Consider the following 15,273-nt stretch of genomic DNA (forward strand, 5'->3'; position numbering starts at 1 on the left):
CTATGGTGGTGACTTTGGGATGATACCAGTTGTAGATATTACTACTTAGACAATCTACACACTGTTCACGTTCCATAGTCTTTTGATTTCCTCTTTTAATTCAGCCTATTTCTAGCGTTTTTCACTTGTTAATTTCTGGACATTATGTGTCTTTGGAATGGCGATATCTATTAAGCAAGTTGTTCTTGCTTGTTTATCCTGTGTATTGTATCTGGATGATTATTATGGATAGTCTTATCTGTAATAATGGATCAGCTATAATATAATTTGTGGGACTCTGACTCAAAAATTGGATTAGACTTGTATTTATACTAAGGTATGGTTTCTTTTATGAGTTAGTATTTTAAAGCAAGACTTTGGTGAATGATATTTGCCGCTTGATTGTGCCTCTGTAAGTAATCCAATTGAGTTAAACTGCTGCAGGATTATTATTATTATTAGTATTATTATTAATAGACATTGAGGTGACATGGTAGCATAGTGGTTAGCATAATGCTTTTCTGCACCAGTGATTGGGGTTCAATTCCTGCCACTGTCTGTATGGAGTTTTTAATGTTCTCCCCATGTGGGTTTCCTCTGGGTGCTCCAGTTTCCAGTTTCCTCACACGTTCCAAAGACATACAGATTGGGAGGTTAATTTGTCACGTGAGTGCAATTGGGCACTGTGGTTTCATTGGGCCAGAAGGGCCTATTACCATACTGTATCTCCAGATAGATAGATAGAGAGAGAGAGGGAGAGAAGGGGGGAGAGGGGGAGGGAGAGAGATTGAGAGAAAGAGAGAGAGAGAAAGAGAAAGGGAGAGAGAGAAAGAGAAAGAGAGAGAGAGAGAGATACTAATTGAGAGAGAAAAAGAGACAGAGATAGAGAGAGACCAATTAGGAGAGAGATTGAGAGAGAGAGAGAGAAAGAGAGATAGAGATTGAGAGAGAGAGAGAGAGAGAGAGAGAGAAAGAGAGCGAGAGAGAGATATTGAGAGAGAAAAAGAGACAGAGGTAGAGAGAGACAGATTAGGAAAGAGAAAGAGAGAGATAGAGAGAGAGAAAGAGGTAAGAATGTGGCTGTCCTTTTCTGAGCTGCCCTAAGTGTGACTCCAGACCTAACAATGGCATTGTCTCTTGTTATGTCCTCTGAAAGGGCCCAGCAAGTCATTCAGTTCAAGTTCCACCAGAGACAGTCAATAAATGCTGGTCTTCCCAACAATGCAATGCTGAACAAAAATGGACTTTTTTAAAAAAAATATGAGTCCTTACAAAGAGATTTCAGAAAAAAATATATTATTTCCAAGAGTGAATAATCATACCTTTAAAATTACAGAACTAATATATTGCAATTCTGAGTGTGTTGTTAGTTTTTAATATCTGCTGTGTTTAATAAGGAGGACTGTTTTAATCTAAATGATTGCGATTTGAAATATAGTCTGCTCCTGATAATTCTAAGCTCCCATTGCCCTAAAAAGTGAATTATTCAGTAATTTGAATGAAGCGGTATAAATAACATGGAAAGGGACCGACGGAGTAGGTTAAAAATGAATTATCAGATAATTCAAACTAAGTGATTTTGAATTAAACATACATAGTATTATTCAGTCGGAGTGATGAAAGTTCTTAGTAGCTCAATAACTAACAGTGAAATGATCTCGTCTTTGAAGCTGTAAAGGACCGTGTGCTTATTAGAAAAGGAGAAAAAAACGAGCGAGTGAAAATTAGAGTTTGTGGCACTGGGGACACTAGTTTGTTTCCTATAGTATAGGATAAAATATCTCACAGGGGCGTACATATCGTCTACCTCTGCCCTGCTCAGTTTATATTTCGGCAGCAAACTGTTATTTTGAAAAAGTTGGAAATTGTTTGACTAAATGGACTTTAGTGGGAAATTGAGAACGGGAAATGAGAATTTATTCTCCGTGGGTTGTTACGAACTCTTTATTCCAATGAAACCATACGCAAATGTAATCACCCGAGTCATTTGAACTAACGTCACTGAGTTCCAGATTCATTCTTGTGTAATAAGTAATCAGAAGTCGTCAGTTCTGACTCCAGATTTGGCTTTACGATCAACCTCACTCCTTCCTCCAGCCGGGTTGTGAAGCTGTCCAGATTTAAATGCAAAGATGCTTAAGAGGAATCCGCATTATCATTCTAACAATCCTGAGAATTGGATGTGAAAGAACATTGAATCAGGATGGATTTTATGACAATAAAACTAGCTGAGACCTTCCACGTGACCTGAAATAATTTCTGCTGATTTCTCAATATCTCCAGAAGCTATTAAACTGAATAATATCCTAGAAATTTCCGAAGACCAGCTGTATTTTAGAACATTAATAGCTGCATGTTTCAACACTTGAGGATAGGATTTGATCATGTGTTCGCTTCCTTGGGTTCTAAAAGTAAATGATGGCTAAAAGGTTAAAAATTCGTGACGAATTGATCGGATGTCGAAATGGAGCTGTTCGCCAGAAAATAACGCAAAATCATTCCGCAATATTGTTATTGCACAAATCGGGGTGTGTGATGTCGAAAAACAGAACTGGACAGAAGCGACCATTTCTCAAAGGGCGGAGATGCAGATTAACTCTAGTTGTAGATTACATGTGTTTTATTTGAATAAGACCAATCCTACCCGCTCCAGCGATATCGCTAGTTAAATATTTATGGCCTTTAAATTAGCATGGAGAAGTCTCAATTTGTTTATGGTGTTTTGTGTGAAAGCTTCGGCTAACTCGTTGAACTTGTGTTTTTTTAGTTTATATTGCTGGGATTGCGTCTTGTTTTAACAGAATCGGCAGAGTAACAATACAAACGTCAATTTATAATGACAACATATGAAAAATGCCAAGTATCATTGAATCCTCCCTAGTTAATGCGCTGTTTCATGTGCCCGATTAGAATTCGCTAGTATCTGATAATTTAGTTATGAATGGGGTGGGGGTGAGATTATGATGACGTGTAGTAAAATCTCCCGCTTACTGACAAATCAGTGAAGCACTCTCAAGTCCGTTTCATTAGTTTACAGCGATTCTGCTTTGCTGATTTCCAATCATTTTAGAATATCTCCGTTGAGAGGAATTAGCTCAATTACAAAGAGAGGCCAAAAGATGTTGCTCAAATCCGGAGTACAGTTGGTGCAACTTTAAACATGAAAATTCAAATCCTGTAATCTATTGTTTGCTGAAAGTGTGTATGTCATCTGAAGGAACAAAGTACTACAATAGCTTAAATAGAACCCGGGTGCTGTCTCCCCCAAGCACTCAACGCAAGCTTTACATAGGCAAATATTCTGACCTGCCCAGCCTTGAAGAAGTGCCAAGCGTTTAACATTTGAACTTTTGTCGCCTTTCTCTGGCAGCTTTACGTTGTCCTGGGGCCGCTGACCCTTCTGGTTACAGATCAGCTGCCCTGAAACGTTAATTGAATGACAGATGGTCAGCTTAGCCTTAAGCTTCAACTGGGCCCGTCAACATCTAGATCGCTAGAGAAAGGCAAGTCACCTATACTGGAATCAAGAAAAATCAGCTTCGTCTCACGTATCTGTTTGGGGTTTCCCATAAGTTGTTTGCATTATTATCAATGGAAAATCGATTGTAAGACGACTAAGGTCTGCTCTTTCAATCCAAATAATTTGGCTAAGCAAAGGGAAGATTCGTGCTGGCTTGCGTATCAGTTATGTGTCCTGTATGAATAAGGCCAGTTGTCAGCACAGGGTTTTAAGTTGTCGCCCCTCAGCATGGACATGGAGGATGCAGGCAACTCTCCGTGGGGCTCCATCGACGTTGAATATGCGGCCAACCGTCCAGCGGCTGCAGAAGGTTGCAAAAAACACAAGGATGTACCCGAGATGTTCAATGCTCGAATGGGATGACACCAAAATCGGAAGCTTCAAAAATCAAACACTAACTATTTTATATCCGAAAATAACGGGAAGGCGGTTCACTTTTAAACATATATTTCAGCAGTTATATTATAAAGTCATATGCTATCAGTATTATTTCAAAAGAGCAGTTTACGGATTTATATCTATAATAGGTTTTTGCTTTCTGCATCGATTTTAAAAAAAAAAATTCTGTTTAAAATTGCCTTGGTGGTTCTAGGGTTGTTTTGACGGGAAACCCTGTCATGTGGTCACATTTACAACACCGTACAGCTCCGGGAGTTGCTGTAAAACGCAGTTCGGGTATTAATGACCTGCGTTCTGCTCAAAGGCAATTTTTAAGAATCAATGAACTATCCATTTTGATGATAAACAGCGTAGTAACTGGGTTGTACATTGTGCTTTTCCTCCCCAAAACCGGATTTAAAATCTATGAAGAGGGGGAAATTCAAATTGCTGTTACTATTTCGAAACATGATTCCTCCAAACACCGGCCTGTGAGCGCTGGTCCCTGACACGCCACGCACATGCTCCCTGATACTGCATTTGGATTTTATTTGATTTCTGGCCATGTATAGAGAAAGGTCAGAAAGGGCAATTTTAGCCTATAGCAGAGGGAACAGACCGCGGGTTACGGCAATCAAAGCCATATTTTTTTCCATATTAGAGGTAGTGTGAGGTTAGACCAGGTACAACTGACGTTAGGAAGCGGTGTGTGGGGTAAACCAAAAAAACCGCAGCAACACATTTTTGCTGTGTTCATTTACTGCATATATTGATTGGTAAACGTTGGATTTGCAGTGCAGAGACTCTGAATAGGAGCAGGTGTCCAACCCCCTTCGTCCTGTTTAAACTGCAAGCATTTTCTCTAATATACTAACACACATTGCAACCCACCAGTTAACACCTGCAGAATGATAATTGTCTTAAAGGGGCTATTCAGCCTTCACTGGAGGGGTTGTTGGGGGGGGGGGGCCGTCGTGTTGTAAACTCTGTTTTTTTTAATTAACAAGAATTTAAAACACTACTTCACTGGGCCGATATATCTCGACTAATCCAGGGAGAGCTGACATCAGCTTCCGTTAGCGAGCACCCTCAGATCGAACCTTTCGATTGTAACTGAAACAATTTGCATACTGATTCCCTTTCATAGCCATTGAGGTACATAACAAGCCAGAGCTATTCAAATGCAACTGGCATTGCGAGGATATACTGACCGAAACGAGCTGCTTCACCCCACCGACAAGGTAGAAGGCTAGAACGGCTTTATTTTGTTTTAACTGGTTTAATATATTTTCTTGCTATTTCCGGCGACTGTTTCGAAAGCAAGAGGGCGAGATATAGGATGGGGCGGCGGGAGGTGCGGAGGGAGGGTAGGGGACCTTTGGTCTTTCTCCTGAAGTCCACAGGACGGGCCAAAGGGGGCTGGATGTTCCCCGGCCCCAGGACCGAACGCTCGGACTCTCCGGCTGATGCGGGCGACTCCCCGGACAAGCTGATAAAACTTTTGTATGCTAAGAGGCAACCCCGAGCCCGAACCCCGAACAACCCCTCCCCACCACCCAAAAAAGAAACAGGCCCTGGAACTGAACAGGAGATCTTCCAACTGAAATTATGCAGATCTATTTCTCCTTGGGTCACATACGACATTTGATTATCCGTGGATGCTTATAAAAACTGCAACATGCCACGAAACAGCTGCAAATGTGCCTTTAGCACGGATTTCGGTAAGTATGGCTCAAGTCAGAATTGCAAAGAGATCCAAGGGGTACGATTATCAATAGCTTTCGGCTACGTCCCAGTTACATGTGGCATCCCGCTGGGTTTGGAGTGGCAAATCCGCTGGTAACTCCGGCGAGGGCGAGGGGCATGTGTCACGGACGCGGAAAGGGATCTACAGCATCACACTTGTGTGAGGGAGAAAGGGCGTCTCATTCAACTCTTGTAAATAGATGTCAACATCCGGGCGGGGTGGATAAGGAAGGGGGGGGGGGGAGAGAAAGTGTTGAACTGAGAATATGTTTTGATATGATCTGGGAATGGGTTGGAATTGCATAGGAACGATGGTAGGAGGAGGGGTGGATGACGTTGAGAATTTTTTAATACTACATGCCAACAAAAATATTAAACACGATTTGTATATGCGTCTGATATCAAGAATGAATTTGGACATTTGTGATTGAGACTTTTGAGAAATAAGCAGAAGTCTTGATGGGCGGGAGAACAGGTCGGCTTGTGGCGGAGACTGTACGTGGAGGATTAAGCAACTGAGACCCGCTTGACATGTTTCAAGGGATATCATTCATTAACTCTATTCCTAGCTTCTAAGAACTGTAGAAGCAGACCATTATAAACTTTCTTGAATGGATAAAAACAGGAAGTGACGTGACAGGTCACAGCTCATAATATTTCATATATATTTCAGGGAATTTGAGAGCGCACTAGCATACAAATCACAATGCGATTGATGAAAGATTTGTGTAATGGTTTGATGGCCGTACTAACGTGTAGTTTCCAGGATGTCTTGTTCGTATTTCTTGATCGTTTAAAAATAATAATTTAGCTTAGTTAAAGTAGATTAATCTCAATTATGTGACAGTTTAATAATATATTTTAAAAATATACAAAATTGAGATGCCTTCCTTTGAACCGAGATGACCAAATCAACTAAAGGACTTCTTGTGTAAATTTGAACAAGACAGACTATTATCTACACTTAACTGCTTCGAAACCAAGCACTTATTTAAGCGTATAAAATTGACAGAGCAATTGCTTCCAGTCAACCTGATATCACTTCCTTAAATTGCATGCACAATTCTCAAAGTGCGTATCTTCCTTCTGTTATTTGACCAAATGACATTTAAGATTTAATGTTGTGAAAATTGCATGAGTGAACTCACAATCAGATATAATGGGTGGCCTGGCCTGTATTAACCATATAATGATTTTAAAGTACATTTTTTCGGAGGTTCAATAGTTAGTGGACCTTTATATTTAAACGTAGATGTGCTTTCACTGTTAACGTGGGGGATACTTATAATTAAAACAGACGACATAAAGATTTCGCCTACTGCCTTTTGGTATAATAAATGCTTTCAATATATTGTCTGAATAGTAAACTCCGGATATATAGAGAACTGCTCATGCTACCTATTAATGTTGTTTTAGAAGTAGATTCTAATGAAACCCCTATTAGCTCCTTTATCAAGACCGGTGATGTTTCAGCTTTAGTTCTGACCTTCTGTCATTAGGCTTAATATTAACGTTGGGGATATGCGCGTTGTACTCATTCGGGTAATACATGTTACGCTTTCTGAAATATTCTATAATTGTCTTAGGCAATTTACTGTATTCTATTTAAGAGTCTGTTTTAATTCTCTTCTTTTATAGTACCTGAGAGTGATGATCATAATTGTAGAATAAAGATTGTGGATTAAGATGGGAGAGAGATGGCCGTTTGGTAATACAGTGTTAAAGGTAATGATTTCATCAATGTCAAGGTTCAATGTTAGTTGTTTCCAAATTTCACAATATTTTATTTAATTAGTTACTAGAGGGTGTGGTAATTGACAAGATATTATTTTTATGGTGATGGATTTCCCTGTACAAAATGCAGTGCTAATTGGATACAACAATTCTCGGTTCAAAATCACGTCCCTGATTGAGTTGCAAAAATTTTTTTAAAACGTTGCAGTTCTCCTAGTTGGTTGTGCAGTAGTTGACGCTATTAAGCAAAGTTCTGTTTCCTAATTTGACCAGGGCGTCTACAGAACACAAGAAGTAGTTCTCCACCATGTTTGCCCATTAAGTGCGGATGAAATGAGAGCTCCTGTGCATTGGTTGAGAGAGCGACACTCAATGATCAAGTGGCGAAGCAACAAATAAAAAGATTTTTTTAATGTCATATACAACGATAACGGCACCAATTCTAAATGGAAATTTAGGTTATTGTGATACAAATTACGTTGCATATGGGTAAATGAATATCCAGTAAACACTGAACGTTTGCTGTGTGAACCATTTCAAATATCATTGAATTGCTTTGCTCAACAGTGTGAAAATGCTGAACTATCTTCGTCTCATTTATTGATTGGTGAATCGTGTTTTCGATTTTGCTCTCGCTGTACATTCTTCACTACGTCTGTGCGGTAAACCCGCAAAGGCCCACAGATTGATAATTACAAATTGATTGGCGTGGAACCATCTCTTTGAAACGCTCTCCTGTTTTAAGCCTGCACATAGTTTCACTGAAAGATCTTGATAGGTAGTGCAGTAATAACTAATAGGCTAGGCACTATAACAGCCATATTTGTTGTGTTTATATTTACAAGACCATTGCGACAAACCGAACGCAGTTCACATTGACCAATTGAACATAAATTTAGGTTACAGAAGAGACGGCGAAGCACCTCACGTTAACTTTCTGCATCTGGCCCTGCTTTGAATTAGATAAGAGTTAATTATTTTATTTTGCTGCAACGTATCGGTTGCTGCTGTTGTTAATAGGCCATTTAATTGTCACCGGATCTTGTTCACTGGCCTGCCGCTCTTCGGATTTTTTTAACGGGTGGGGAATGGGGTTGAATGAGATTATTTAACCGAGTACACAGTACAGGAACTTTCTAACCATTGGCGGTACATACTCGTCTCATGCTATTAAATCCACACATTTGTACACATGCCATTCAATAATCTGTATTATGCGTGATGTTTCATGTTAAATTATACTAACTACTTTTTTGTAATTGAACGATGCTTGGGTTCCGCCCTCGCCGTTTGGTCTGTATTGGGCATTTTAAACATTAACAATTGCTTAGCTGCATGTATAGATGATCCTTTTGTTGGATATAACAGGACGGAGTGGTCCGGTTTTGTTTGTGTTGTCATTTCAACTGAGACTTTTCCCGCGCTGTTGACTTTCCACAACTGTGCCGGAAAACTAACACAGCTTTTCAAACCTGTGCCAAGCTCGGCCCGAATTAATTAGCCCCGTCAATTCCGAGAACGATTGAGACAGCAGAATTTGTTTATAATTTTGAAACTCGGCGCTGGGAATCATAACCAGAAACAGAGTATCACCTCTGGAGAGTTACATGGAACAAAAGTTTTAGTAGCATCTTTCAAATCGGTTTTTTTTTCAAATTCGTAATTCAAATCAATTTTGCTATCTAGCCAATTGAATTTTCTCCCTTGGTGGATTCCCTCTACCATAGCTCTCGCATAGTGAATTACTATTAAATTTACACCAGTCTTTTGATTGCTTCTTTAAATGTAATGATTTCAGGTGACATTAAATGATTCAGTTGCTAATAATGGAAGTTTTGTCAGTTACATAGAGCTCGTTTTGGCATTTGAGCTTGAACATGCCCTGCATCAGGTAGAAGGAACTATTACAAAACCCTTGGAATTTATTTGCTCATCATTACAGTGGGTAATATTGGGAATATTGGAAACTTGAGTATTCAAAAATCCTTCCCCGTTCCCAAACGGGGTCGACACTAAATATTTAGTCGTTTTAACAACTATTGCCAGTTAGTTGCTGGTCTTACAACATATATTTTATTTTCCTGCTCCCATTTGAGCAGGAATGTCATCTAAGCAGCGTCTGGAGAGCTGAACAGACTTTTTGTGCGTGTATATGTCTAATGCTCAGATATTTAAATCGACTTATTATTTTAAAAACAATTCACCCCTGTTCCTGTCACTGATCGTTTCGATTCCATTGAAATTCTGTGAAATATATTCCTTAACTTTCAGAACCGTCAACATTATCAATGTTGGGAATTTAATAAGGGATTTCTAGAAGTATGTATGGCAGTTGGTAGCAAAGTGTTTATTTTTAGCATTTTTCACCTAAAGCAAACTTGATCTGTGGTTATCTAGTTACACATTTCCTACCTGTTTCAGCACACGCCCAGCTCTGAATTCCTCCATTGCCAGGGACAGAGTCGTTTGAAGGAGACTTTGGTTAATGTCAATGTATGTGGACCTGTATATTGAACGTACCAAAAACAAAGTAATCGTTTTGCTCTCACAAATTTGGCACATTTAACCAACCTAGATATATCACATCCATTAATCAACATTATTCTATATTTTCCAAATTGACTTACAGTGCAGATTTTGTTACGTAAATTCCGCACTTCTTTAACATTTGCAGATTCAAACTTTGCATTGTTTACCCGAATTTCTTGATTTACGTTAAATTAATTAGTTTTTTTTTTAAAATGACAGACATCTTTTCTTAACGGCTTTCGTTTCAAATGTGTGTAAAATACATTTGTAGTTGCCCCGGTTGCATTAAACAGGAGAACCACTCTGCCGAGTTCTTTTCAAACGATGACTTCGAATTATCAGCAACATCTTTCCCTAAATTAAATTTCCTCCATTCAACCGGTTCTATAAACTGATGGTGATTTCGGGTCGCAACATTTTTTACAATTTAAGTGTTAAAATATTCCAGGAATCAGAAAAGAAATTAAAAGTTGCATTCAGTTGTAAACAGTTTTCGATTATGGAAATAAAACCAAGTAATTTTTAAAAAAGCTAATGGTAGCAGTAGCTCTACCATTTTCAAATAAATATAAACCAAATACAAAGCATGTATTTAAGAAAATAGAAGGTGATGTTGACTGAGTATCTAAAGTGTTTTATCGACAATTTATTTTCAAAGCAAAAAATTAGCAAAAACGTCTAGACGTTAACGGCACATGATCAAAGTGAAAGTCAATATCAAATATATTCTGACTAGATTACAAATGCTTTTTGAAAAAATAATACTGGTGAGTATCAGTATATTCGCGTTTAGTTTTAGTGTGTGGTATCAAAGTAATGGGAAAGACGGATCTTTAGTTAAACATGTTGAGGCTGACTGCTGCTTAAGAGTACTTGAACCGAAATAGCAAGTTGATTTTAAGTTGTCGTTAAAATACAAGGAAAATGGATCCGTCTTCTAACGCTTTTGCATTGATTTCCATGCAGAAAGGGTCACTTGGAATCCTCGCTGGTTACAAGTAGTCGTTATTCTGACAATCTCTCCATGTTTCTGGTGTTGTTACTGCAGATATACAGCAATTTGCCCGTTTTAGTCCTAATGATTGTGGCTTTACGTTCTTATTTATTTTATACTATGAAGTAATTTACATGCCTGCTATCAATAATGCTGTCATTTGCAGACTTTCAGTTCGCGAATTTCACATTATTGATCCTTGAAGCTGTTAATCTCTGACGTGCAAGACATGAAATAATTTTCGCATTATAGAAGGCAGTAATAATTTGAAATCATATTTAAAGCCTCGCAGACTCTCCATTTCAACTTAAAATGACCAAAGGCGCCTAATTAATAATTTGAAACAAGAAGACATTAGAGTGTAAATATTTAATGGGAACAACTCTGCTTGCTTAGCAAATAGTTCATAAAATGCGAAATAAGGGGGGATAATGTACCGGAGCAAGTGCAATAACTTCTGTAGGGATGGAGCCTGCATTAGTGGTGTTTGGGAACCATTATTGTGCAGTCAATAACAGATTTACCTGGACAATTATACATGAATTCTTTTTGTACTTTTGTCCAAGTGAAATGCGAACTACGCCTTTCCACGCTGCCCATTATTTGTCAGTAGCCTCTCTCCTTCATGTTGGAACAATAGAAGGGTGTTTCGTAACCCAGTAGCTGAACTATGACAATAATACACTCATGTAAGCCACACTTCCTTCCTCTTCCCCTTATTCCTCTCGTTCCCAGCACACTGCCATTATCATCTCACACAATGGCAATCTTGAATCTTCAATCACCAGTGCATGGGCATTACCACCCCACTTCCCCGGCCAATTGAAACAATAGAACCGAAAACGAATTACGGTAAACCACTTGTTTTTTGTGTCAATTTAGTGAACAATACAACATAAAAGAAAATATAATTGAAAAAAATTAATAAATCTCACAAGAGCCTTTATCACACATGAAATTGCGTTAAATAAGGAATAACCCCGTAAATTAAAACTAAATACAAAATATTTTGAAAATTCCAATAAAAAGTGTATTTAAAAGTTGACCGCTTTAAAATAACGAATATTTTATATTATAATTCTACAATAAAATCTAAAGTGAAAGTGTATAATAAAATAACAATTGCTAATTGTATAAAATGAACTTAAAACAAATTGGCAACAAAATTGAGAATGCCTCCAATCCACGTGTATGTTCCATTTGATATTAATAACATAGGCATTTATGCCAATTAATCTCCGCCAAATTAATTGCCACGTGCCTTTTTTCTAATCCTATTCTTCGTGTCTGCTGGCTTAGCGGTCGGGCTTTTTGGAGGATACTGAAGTGCCATCAGGTCACGACCATTTTACATTTTAATTCAGTCACAAAACATATGCGACAAACTCGCGTTCTAACACGAATAAGATTTGCTTGAGTGAATCTCAACAAAAGTCTAATTTTCCCTTTACAAGCCGCGGAGATGCGAGTGTGAATGAGAAATATCGACCAGTATGAGAATATGAACAGATGCAGTTTTAGCGTGATGGCTGGCCTCTGCTTTGCTATGAGGGAACATGTCTTAATGTTCATTAAAACTACATGCACCGCCGTCAGTATAATGAAGTTTGAGGCTAAACAGTGGAAATCTAAATAAGGTCAAAGAGTGTTTTCGTTATGAAGATATCACTTGCAGGACAATCATCAAATCTGATGTCAGCTTCTGCCTTGCGTCGCGACAACGGTTAACTTAAGGTTCCTGTGTACTTCCAAAATAAATCGTGTTTACACGGGTGCTAATCACAGTGAGGCAATTAACTGAAATTCAAAATACTTCCAACTTTAGCGATATTTGCATTGAGCTGCAGGGCAGTGTACTTCGAGATTGGAATCCTTCTAACGTAGGAGTCTAATCTAAACTCATAATGCTTTCAAGAGAATAACACATACATTTAAATACGGTTGAAACGGTGGCTCAAAACTTTTAAAGATTTACCATTGCTGCTAATTACCTTCCTGCTAACTCCAGCAGCACGCATTTCCTGTCACTCCCTGACGTTCAGTCTTGTTTATTGAGAGATCGTTAATGGGAAAACGTCGATACGAGGAAGAATGTATCTTGCATTTTTTTAAGTTTGATTTTTTTTGTGCATGATTTTTGTGGAGAAGAAACAGTTGTTCAGGAACAGCTGCATTTAATTCCACCCTTAGTAATTTTAAACATCCGCCTGGTATTTCTTATATTTTTTGGACTGACAGATGTGTGTTTTCTTATGGCCAAGTAGGTCCCAAGAAGCTCAACAGGCGAAAGTACAAAAAAAAATCTCCGGTTAATCTGTTGAAACGGCAGCTGTTGGCTTTTGGAGTTTTGAAGTTTCACCTTTGACATGTCCCTTTTCAATCAAGACAGACCTTCAGCAACTGACCACTACAAGCCCCATAAAAGAAGAGCAAGAAGACGCCTGCTCAAGATGCGGCTAAATTTACCCTTAAGAGTCTTTTCGACGTTTTGTTGGATTAACTAATGCCGGCCTTTAGTTCCTAGCCACTACCCTTTTGATTTCAAATATGTGATTTCTCCTCATCCCGTACACCCCCACCCCTCCCCAGAACAATAAATGCACAAACGTTGGCCGCAATGCTCCTGGACCATTAATAATCATGTACACGCGCTGGCACCTGGAGCAGCTTTACTTTATTAACCCAATGGGTTATAAACAGGTCTTGTTGCAACCCAATGTTACAATTCTACAATTTGTTCTTTTATTAAAGTTTCGTGTGGTTCCTCGTGGGTCAACTGTGAGTCGGACTTTGGAAATGCAAAAGAAATGCTCGGCACGTGTGCAAGTCCAATCTGTGTTAATGTCAATGCATAAGTAAATTAATTTTGGGTCCTAATATTTCCATGAAATCGTATTGACAGGGTTATATAAAGGTCGTTTCGTCCAACTATTTATCGCATCTAATCTATTGCATTGACTAAGATTCCACTGAATTAACACAATCAATAATCAGAATATAAGTTATTAATTGATAAAACTGCTGAGGAATATTTGAAGCGTGACAATAGCTTGATAAATCATGGTTGTTCTTAATAGTGATTATTTCATTGTTGCCAGGGATATATAGCAAATGACTACTTGAAACAAATATTGTTTAATGCTTCTGCTAAGATAGCGGCTTAATGATATAACTGATGTAATGTATCCATCACAGTGCTAAGTGGGGTTTGATTAAACAGATAATAGTAAGGTTGCTGCTGCGATGATCTGTTTTAAATTCTTTTCATCTGTTTGCTATTGATGTTTTCTTGGCTAATCGCATTTTGCCATGTCATAATTGCTATCATAGTAATTTTGTTCTGCTGAAATATAAGACCGAATGATTGATTCCTTCTCACACTTACATATATGTGTATTAATATTATATATATGAGAATTCTGATACGTAATTCGACACTTGCTTCGTTTACATTTATCATTCGATTCTCTCCCATCCAATCAATTTGATCAATTTCTCGTAGATCTGTACGAATTCAATCAAATATCATAATCTATTATGTCATAATTCCGTCCCTCCCGCGGCTCGCCTGCGAGAACAGGGCCACGTTTTCCATACCCTTGTCTAGCCTCATCCGTTATTGTTAATCGTAGAACAATGGGCACATCTGTCCCGTTTTTGCTTAGCACCTTATCGGACCAGCGCCTGAAACAGCAACAGTGGCATGTGTCACGCCGCGTCCCTTTCAGAAATAAAACCATTGTCTTTTAACACATTTCAGCACCTCTGCGTTTTAATTGTTTAGCCGGCAAGCGTTAACCTTTAGTTTTAAGGGGAATCCAGTCCATTAAGAGAAAACTATTACTGACCTAAAAATAGATTGGTGGCTTGGAGTTTCTTTTCTCATCCATTTAATTTGTTTGCCAATTTTGTAGCACTGTGCTCGTCAGAAGTGACTTGTGTGGTTAATTAATTCTACATCATCACCTTTTGTTGGCCTATCCAAGCTCAGTTTATTGATCAAACATATATTATACAAATTTAGCTAAACATGTTGCAACCAGTTTTTGAGCGCACTTTACACCTGCTTCATTTGCCGGAATATCCAGCCGACACGTTCGCCTCGCTGCTTCGCCTCGCCGCGATGGAAACCCGGGGGGTTGCATTTTTTTTTCTTTATCTTTACAAACCCTCTCGATCCCAAACAAGGAGATGGACCAAGGTCTGATTTACATCTTCAGCCCGAGGTTGCGGTGGAGCATCACATTAACCTAACGTTCCCCAAGGAACAAGAGCAAAACAAACTGGTTTCGGTGATATTTTACCCCGATTTCAAACGTGGAATTAACAATCGTGCATTTGAGAAGAGAATGGATCTGGATAGGGATAACCAGTATGGAGCGGTCTTCGCACT

At 38.6% G+C, this 15,273-nt stretch overlaps 1 long non-coding RNA gene across 2 annotated transcripts; it reads left to right on the top strand.

Moving 5' to 3' along the window:
* Positions 1-5,304: 5,304 nt before the first annotated feature.
* LOC132382502 (uncharacterized) lies at positions 5,305-14,611 on the top strand. Of its 2 annotated transcripts, none has more exons than XR_009508362.1 (3): positions 5,305-5,598; positions 7,262-7,348; positions 13,142-14,611. It is a non-coding gene; the product is annotated as an uncharacterized LOC132382502 (long non-coding RNA). The 2 variants fall into 2 exon arrangements; XR_009508363.1 differs by having other exon boundaries at positions 13,145-14,611.
* Positions 14,612-15,273: the final 662 nt, after the last annotated feature.

Source organism: Hypanus sabinus, chromosome 28 (assembly GCF_030144855.1).
Source record: "Hypanus sabinus isolate sHypSab1 chromosome 28, sHypSab1.hap1, whole genome shotgun sequence".
NCBI classification, from domain to species: Eukaryota; Metazoa; Chordata; class Chondrichthyes; order Myliobatiformes; family Dasyatidae; genus Hypanus; species Hypanus sabinus.